The sequence below is a fragment of the Peromyscus leucopus genome, chromosome 8a (assembly GCF_004664715.2).
Source record: "Peromyscus leucopus breed LL Stock chromosome 8a, UCI_PerLeu_2.1, whole genome shotgun sequence".
In the NCBI taxonomy this organism is placed as follows: domain Eukaryota; kingdom Metazoa; phylum Chordata; class Mammalia; order Rodentia; family Cricetidae; genus Peromyscus; species Peromyscus leucopus.
Genome location: NC_051085.1, coordinates 24,863,540 through 24,873,073, shown reverse-complemented (window position 1 = coordinate 24,873,073; position 9,534 = coordinate 24,863,540). Strand labels below are relative to the sequence as shown.

The 9,534-nt window shown below is 39.7% G+C and overlaps 1 pseudogene; it reads left to right on the top strand.

Moving 5' to 3' along the window:
* Nucleotides 1–2,139: 2,139 nt before the first annotated feature.
* LOC114692569 lies at nucleotides 2,140–8,443 on the top strand (annotated as a pseudogene).
* Nucleotides 8,444–9,534: the final 1,091 nt, after the last annotated feature.

Genomic DNA, 9,534 nt, shown 5'->3' with positions numbered 1-9,534 from the left:
AATTGTGGGTTTCCACAATGTCAGATTTTTTACAGTCAATTCACAAGTACACTGGCTTCAGTGAGAGAAATTTACAAACTAGTCCTGATTTCTTGACAGCTGGCTGAAGCAAACATGGGTTCTTTTATCTAAACTCAACTGGTATTAACTCTGAGATCACACATTACACACACACACACACACACACACACACACACACATCACACATCCCACATCACACAGTATATGAATCCATATAGAAATAAATAGTGGCTGTAGAAAGACTACAAAGGATTGAAGAGGCTGCAGCAGAGTTGAAGGAGCTCCGAAGAGGCCTGAGAGGCAGGGGAGGGAAGTGACAAGAACATAGAGTCTCTGTATAAGGGTCAGAAAAGTGACCCTGCTGCAGGTCTGCTGGAGACACTGCTGTAGGAGCAAGACACAGGCTCAGAGTTGATCAGAGCCTAAAAGTTGATTCAAACTATAAAAGAAAGTTGTGGACCACTTAAACCTGGTCATAACACTCCTCTGGAAAAATCACTACTTTATATTAATCCAACAGTTTTGTTTTTAGCTTCCCTATCAGGGCTGCTGTACAAGATAAAGAAAGGTTCTACACCTCAGCAGGGCAGTGTTTTGCCCAGGAAGAAATTAACCTATAGTCTTATTGCTTTATAGTCTGTTTGCCTAAAATCATCTCATTCCTGTAAATCTACTTTTCTCAAGCCACACCTTACATAAGGTTGTGAAACTTTTCCTGAGGAAATGTGAAGAAACAAGGAATTCACCCTAGACAGAGCATGAATGACAGGCTAAAGGAATCATTTCATGCTAGTCTTGGTAAGCGCACCAGTACGCTTATTGGGAATCATTTACAGAAGTGTGGGCAGAAGCTGTTTACAGAAGCATTGGCACTTTGAAGACAGCTGTATCACCAAAGGGATGACTCACAAAAGCTGCCTCTCTGGAGCTCCCTGCTTGACTTGCAAACTGGTCAGTTTGGCTGGACAGAAGCACACGGTGGGCCAGTCTCCTGCGCAATTCAGCAACCACCCAGCTTAAGAGCAAAGTGATTGGGGTGGGAAAAGGGGGTATGTTTGATTTCCCATAGAGAAGCATCAGTGGAAGAGAGAATTTTGACTGGTGCTCTGAGAAAGCAACCTCTTTCTAGGTCTCTAATCATTTCTAGAAAAAGGGAAGAGGAAGAAGTTAAATTCTATGGTGCAAAGTTCCTATTGACACACTTCAAGTGATGATATTGGTGTCAACTCTTCTCGACATGAACTGTCTCTACAGTGAGCCTACATTGGACAATATGCTGCCTAAAAAAACTTTCAAAAACATTCATTGGAACAAGAAGGTGTAGCAACAACACAGCAATTTTATACTTTTGATTCATCTAACATATATTAGGTGTCCTAAGAATGCTTAGGGAAGACACATAGAGTTCATAGTCACATAGACTGTTACTTAATTATAGTGTTTTAAATACTATTAAGAATGGAAAACTATGGAGTGGAATAGTGATGTGTAGGTAAAGCTTTTATGTCTGGCTTTCAGTGAAATGTATAGTAAAGGCTTTGTGTCTGGCATTGAGAGAAATGTTTCAGCAAAGCCATTGCTATGTTTGGGTTGATCAGTAGAGACTGAGAAATTGTTTTAAGGCTGTTTAAATCTTGAAGAAATGTTGTTCCTCTGGAGAACCTACACTTGATGCTACATGAGAGCTTGCAGCTGCATTGACCTTGGTACTAAGACACTCCAGGAAAACCTGGAGTTCTTACTCTTGATTACGACAAGCCATAATCAAAAGGGACTGAGAATTGTGTGGGCTGTCTGTTCTCATGCGTAGCAAGAACAAGATGACTTTGATAGTTGGAACATTTCCCAGCCCCAACTATATATGTTTGGCACTTGTATATGTTTGAATAAAGTAACTGAAGGGAGCTAGCTGGGTATCAGTCTTTTCCAAGAAGGCTGTACCCCTCTGTGCCTTCAGAAAGTCAAGGTTAAGCACCTTGGTGAGCTTCTCTCTCTACTGTGGCACCTATGACTCCATATCAAACAAAAAGGGTGGTGAGGGTCTACAGTAGGAAGTCTGACCTAATTTTGGGTATCAGGAAAAGTCTCCCTAATGAAATATTGTCTGAAAGGTAGAAGATGTATACGAGTGAGGTAAGTTTAAATGAACATAGAAATAATCCAAAGGTAAAAGGTTATAAGGCTACCCTCCATATTGCCCTGTAGCTTGCTGAACTAAGAACTGAAAGTAAGTCAGTATAACTTGAGGTGGTCAAAGAGACAGGCTAAACAAGACAGAGACAATGGGAATAGATGCTGCGGGATCCATTTGCTCAGTCTGAAGTTTTAGTTCACTATTTACTATTTGGCTTTGGGTCTACTTATTTTATTCCCCAAACTGCCCACTTTTCCTTTATAGTATGACCTTGATAAGATTACTTGGTGACTGATGGATATCCAGTATTTCTCTGTAAGAAGAACAAAGTTCTTACTGAATAATGTGATTTAAAAAAAATGTTAAAGGGGTAGAGAAAAATAATAATTGGTAGATAAAATTGTGTAGAAGTCCATGATGAAAACAAGATTTTACTGGTGACAGCTGCAATATGCAAAGAGTGTGTGTCACCATAATTACATCTACACTCTGAACAGTAGCTATTGGGCAGACAGAGATTTTCCAGTTGTTCCTGTCATTTCAGTGATACTAATCATACATTTTATACCCAAGTCTTTGTTAACAAGCCTTAGATACAGAAAAAAATTCTGGTCTACATAACAATCACAGATTTACAATTTTTATTACTGATCTTTTAGTGTTTAGTTTTTAATGCATAGTAAAACACACACACGCTGTTTACAAAAAGAAAATTCTAATTTTTTTCAACAGCACATCTGGAATACATGAGAATTCTACAGTAAGTTCACAAGTTATACCTTCAAGGTTAAAAAAAGGGGAGGGGGATCTTTGAAATGGCTCTACAAAGGCACAGTTTCAGTTTCCCACAGTGGAATATTAGCATGAGTGATTTCAATGTCTTGCTTTGGTTTGGTCTGTTGGAATCTAGTAAGGAGCTGAATCCAAAACAATAGCCTCCTAATCCTTTTCTTTAGGAAAGCAGATGTCCAACAAGTGTGCAGAAATAAATGACACAGTGAAGGAAAACTACACAACTGGATGAAAAGTCATGGAATGCAATTTGAAAGCTGATCTCCATTGGATGAATAGCAGCACTTTTAGGATATAGGATTTAAGAAGAAATTTACCAACTATCAACATACAGATAAATATTGTTATTTTTGGATGGAAATTCTCTATTTTCAAAAAAGGAGCTTGGATCAAACTTAGCAGTAGCTGAAATTAATGGCAAAAACTAGACCTGAGATCCTTGTTTTAGAAGGTGAAACAGGAGGTGGGTTACCTGCAGATCAGTGTTGTGGCATATTTGTACACTGTGTGAAGATATATTGTCATGATTTTTTAAATAAAGAGCTGAAAGGTCAATAGGTAGGCAGGAGGTATAGGCGGGACTTCCAGGCAGAGAGAGAAGAAGCAAGGGGGAATCTAGGCATGTGAGAGAGATGCCAGGAGACACAAAAGAAGCAAGATGGGTGTTACATGGACAGAACATAGAGTAATAGAAATAGGTTAATTTAAGTTATAAAAACTAGTTAAAAACAAGACTAAGCTAAGGCCAAGCTTTTATAGTTAATAATAATTCTCTGTGTTGCTATTTGGAAACTGGATGGTGGAACAGAGAAAGACTCATTACATATGGGGCTTGAATACCCACATAGGGCTTGAGAAAGTGGCCGTTAGGATAAGCTTGGTGTACAGAGGCTAAGCTCTTTTAAGAGGTCCTGCTGTACAGCCAAGAACTTGAGCACCTGGCACTGGATACAGATTCCTGCATCATACACAACAAATTCCCAGAGCTAGGTTAGGTAAATGCAGCTCCAGGGCTGATACCTGTTGATGTGAGACTAGGCTCTCATGGAACTGAGTAGCACAGAGCCAGTCACCTGTGTGTCATATGCATGAGAGGTCAGAGGAGGCTGCAGACACGCTGAAAAAAAAAAAGCCAGGTCCAGGCTGATCTGTAACAGGTTACCTGAACAGGTTACAATGTGTTTAAAATGTGCTTAGGTGCTAAATAAAGAAAATGAAAATGGGTATAGACAGTCATAGAAAAAAATAGTTTAAAAATAATAGTAAACTCTTTAAAGAAACAGCAAAGTAATATAAAAACAATAAGACACATCAGGATGAGAAACACACAGGACTTCTGGTTTCTATCCGGTGCTTGTTGATTTTGAATTTTTTAATGCTAATTTTAAAAAATAGCTGCTGAGAGACATTGGTTTATGAAAACTGCTAAATTAAACAAATCTATATATTTTAAAAATGTCTTAACTTCAAAATGGAAGTCAAAAACAAAAAAAAGTGTATAGCATTTGGGGAGAGATTATGTCTGTGTTTTGCTCTTTGCTCTTTTTGGGAGGGGCACCACCCAGCTCCAAAATTATGACACAGAGGCTTATTCTTAATTATAAATTCCTGTCCTTAGCTTGGCTTGTTTATTGCCAGCTTTTCTTAAATTTAAATTAGCCCATCTACCTTTTGCCTTTGGGTTTTTACCTTTCTCTATTTCTGTATATCTTTCACTATTTCTTACTTTGTAGCTGGGTGGCTGGCCCCTGGCATCCTCCTTTCCTTGTTCTCTTGCTTTCTTTTCTTTTTCTCCTCCCTGATTTCTTCTTCTATTTATACTCTCTGCCTACCCGACCCGCCTATCCTTTTTCCTGTCACACTATTGGCCATTCAACTCTTTATTAGACCATCAGGTTTTTAGACAGGCACAATAACACAGTTTCTCAGAGTTCAGTGCAACATAAAAGAATGCAACATATTTTTATATCATTAAACAAATGTTCCACAGCACAAACAAATGTAGCACATCTTAAAATAGTTCTCTTCAAATTCTACAATGGTTCTCTTCAAAATTGAAGAAGATCAAATTTGACTGGGTGAGACCTACTGAAAATCTTGACCTCAGACAAGAAAAAAGAAACTAAGTAAGACTACAGTACAGGTGACATATATGATGATCCCTCTACTTATGGGAACAGTTCTGAGACTGGAAAAAATATGATAAATCTTGTTGGCTACAGAATCCTCATGATTTATTATTACATGCCATCCTATCATGTGGATGGATAAATACTCATATTACAGTTTGGTTATATACCCTAAAGGAAGTTATAAAGTTGACAGATACCTTTTACCTGCTCAAACATAAAACAAAAAATTATCTTTAACTGACTTGTACATACCACACCTTCCATATTTGTGTTAATGAAGATACATATACCTTTAAAAGTTTGTGTGTTTTCAGGGGGAAAAAATGACCCAACACCAATGAAGACATGTAGCCCAGGCGATCCAACTTCTCAAAATGCCTCTGTTACAATTTCTTCAAAATTCTGTATCCAGAATGACGTCAAAGCTGCTAGCTGAGATGGTTGGGCTTCACACACTACTCCAGCCAGACTTCATATAAACTCTATACTTTCCCATCACATAGAAACTAAACAAAAAATAATACAGATAGCTCTTTGCAGGACTTGACCATATCCCAATTTCTCAGAAGCCATTTCTCCCAGACAACAAGACGCAGTCTAGAGAACACGATGCCCACATTGCCAAGAAGTAGTATGGCTGGCTTTTGTTCATTTGGTGGGTTATGGATGTTTGTTATTGTTTAGTGGGAGATGATTACAAGTTGTTATTGGTCATAGTCAGGAGAAAAATCTGAACAAAGGAAATTAGATTCAGGGATCTCTTTTTGAAGGGAAAACAAGAATATAGTATAGAAATAATGGGATAAAAGGATGGAATGTTGAGTCTACTTTTTAACAACCACTAGTCTAAAATATTTTACATTGTTATAAATTTTTATATATTGAAACAAATGTAAGGACAATTTTATTATACTATATATATGTATGTATGTATATATATATATATATATATGTGTGTGTGTGTGTGTGTGTGTGTGTGTGTGTGTGTGTGTGTGTGTTCCTACTCTCACGGTATTGTACCTATTTGAAAATTTAAAATTCTAGTCCTTGAAAGCTATTACTATAAACCATTTAGGACAATTAAGAATTACTGATTAGTAGTGAGTCATCTATAACAAACTTGTAGTCATGTTAGATATGTTTTCAAGGTCACACAGAGTTTAGATAGATGGTTTTCAAACACTTCAGAGACCTACAGTATATGGCATTTAAGATGTTGTAATAACACAAGGCTTTTCATGACAGTGAGACATGTCTGCTCCTGGCAGCACTAATCTACTTCAAAAAAGGGCGATAGGCATCAAAGAACCTTCACATAGAGTTTCCATTTATTGTGGCAAAGTTAGTCACTAGGCAAGAAACTGCTCAAGCAGGACACAAAAAAAGGTGACTGTGGAACTTTGCCAAGACAAGGTAGGAGAGTCCTTCAAAATACTGCTTCACAGAAAAGTCTGTCAGATATTCTAGGCCTGTGGGCTGTAGATGAATGCCCCAACATTACAGACAAGCCTTAGGTGACTGTCTGGGCAACTAGGTGTCTCTGTCATTTTTATAGTTTTGGAAGTTGCTTGCTCTGTACTTCCTGTTTACTCAGGTAATATTAACTTCTTCTTACATCTCTGATGGGGATTGAAGCCTAGATAGTTATAGTTACAGTTTTCCTTGTTACCAAATTCAGAAGAAAACAAAAACTTACAAAAGAGATTTAAAGTTTTTAAGATAAAGAAACAAAAAGGCTTAAGTTGTTTATCTAAGATGTTTTGGGGTGTAAAAAGATATTTTTAGGATGATAATACAAGTTATGATAGCAAATTGTTTAGGTATAAAACTTTTGACTCACCAGATAGGATAGGTAATAAAATATTTTCTCTGAATTTGTCAAATACAGATAGAGTGGTCATTATAAATGTAATTCTTCCCTAATAATTATTCTTATTGTATATAGTTTTACTATGTTAGAGTCAAACCTTTTCTTTTTATTTAGACAAAAAGGGGCACATGTTGTGGAATAGCTGTACACTGTGAGAAGATATAGTGCTACGATTGGTTTAATAAAGATCTGAACAGCCAGTAGCTAGGCAGGAAGTATAGGCAGAACTTCCAGGCAGAGAGAAAGGAAGTAATAGGAGGGATCTAAGCACAGAAGAGAGACGCCAGGAGACACAGAAGAAGCAGGATGGGTGGTACATTGATTAACAGAAATGGATTGACTTAAGTTATAAGAGCTAGTTAAAAACAAGCCTAAGCTAAGGCCAAGCTTTCATAATTAATAAGAAGTCTCTGTGCCATTATTTGAGAGCTGGCTGGCAGGACAGAGAAAGACTTGTTATAGATCGGAGTGGAGCAGAAGTAGAGGGACTGTGAATCAAGGCTCCTAGGCTAGGAAAACACAATCAGTGATTTCTAAAAGTGGGTACAAACCAATAGTGGCTAGAAGCAGTCTGGAATAGAAGTCAAACACCTAATGCCAGCCTGGAAACACCAAATACTGGCAGCTAAGAGTCAGTCTGCCCAGCCATTCCACATAGCAGTCATTTAGGAGGGCGAGACAGTGGATTTCACACAGAAAGAATGGGAAGGTCTGACTGCCTCGTAGAAGGCCCTTCACCGGAATGTGCTGTCAGAAACCTTTGGGAACCTGATATTTGTGGGTCAGAACACCATGCACAAAGGCAAGGGACAGAGGAGGTCAGTGCTCTGTCCCTCAAAGACAACAGGAAGCAAGAAGAAACCTAGCCCACACCTGGAAGATGAGGAGATTGATGATGAAGGGAAGACCTCTCTTGCTTGCACAGCGATATTCAAAAGTGGACCGCTCTATTTCTGCCTGACCTGTGGCAAATGATTCGAAAAGAACATCTACCTCTTTAATCACCAGTTCCCTCTGGTGACAGACTACTAGTGACAAAACCCTCGGCTACAAGCCCCGGCACTGTGAAGAGTGGTCTTTCTCTCGAAATCTCTGGGGCAAGACTTACTGTGATGTTTCTGGACTGAGACATCACTGATGTGCTTATTTAGGTTATAGGCCCTGTTTGCGCCCTGAGTGTGGAAAGTGCTTCCGAGATCGGTCTGAGGCCAAATGCCACCTGAAGGTACACCAAAACAGGAAGCCAGTGGCTGGCAGCCAGAGACATACTGCGAAAGCTCCACCTACACCACTGGATCCCAAGTTCCCATACTCAGGTATGTGAAAGTGATCCAGGGACCAGTTGCAAGCATTACAGCTCGGATGGAAAGGGATCCTGGCAGGAAAGAGGAATACCACGAAGTCACACCACACAACAAATTTCACATAAAAGATCTATGGGGAGGGAAAAGATCAGGAGGGTGGCTGCCTGTGTTTGGGCGAGAAACAGCATAGAACTGAGCAGAAGCCAGGACTTCTATAGAGTTTCTTGGGAAGGGGGTCGGAGGCTTTTTGGGGTGAGCTTTCCAGGGTGCAGATTGATGGAATTTCAAGTCCAGAGAATAGGCTTTTTACTCTGCAGGGTGGGGACGGAGTATATTAGTTAGGGCAGTTAAGAGTGCTCTGTGGGTGGAACTTGCCAGTTGGAGGTCCTCAGCGCCTCAGCGAAGGGGCCTGGCCACGTGTGCGGCTTGAGGGGCTTACCCCAGTGGCCAGAAATAAGGCAAGTAACAGCAAAGCCTCATCCCTAGATGTCAGACCCAACTCTAGGCCATTGATGAGCTCATGAGGAAAGATCCCCTGCCTTCACTGTTTCACTTTTAACAAAAAGACCTATTTCTCAACCCACCTCAAGTTCCACTTCAGAAATCAGCCCAACCAGTGCTTCAATGGGAGACTCCTCATCTTTGGTGGTAGGCTCCCACCAGAATATCCACGGGAAGTAAACTATCTACTGCTGCCCCATCTGTGACATCGGCTTTAGGGGGAATGGAAAGTCTGCTGATCACTTACGCTATTAAAAAAAAAAATTAAATTAAAAAAAAAGTCAGGCAGACCCATTAAATGCTGGGGAATCCTGAGTCATTTGTTTGGCTTTCCTCGTGATCCTTTGATGCTGGGAAGGATTTCAAAAGCAGAGGAATCCTCTGGGGGAAGGGAAAAATGAGAAAATGAAAACTGGGAAGACAAGATGAAACATGCATGCCGTGAGAACTCTGGAACATAAAGGAAAGGCCTGTTTGGGGCTGGTGAGATGACTTGGTGGGTAAAGGAGCTTGGCCCCCAAGCCTGGCCTCCTGAGATTGAACTCTGAGACTCCTGTGACAGAAGGAAAGAATTGACTTCTGACTTCACACATGCCCATGCACACACGCATATCTCCCAACCCCACAAAATAAATATAATTTTTAAAACTAAAAAAAAGAAAAAAGAAAAAAAAAAAAAGGTGAAACAGGTCATCAGATTCCTGCAGAACTATCTTCTTAGAGATAGCATGGTCTGTGCACAGCTCACCCTGAGCTATCTTTGGCCTTGCTACAATTCTG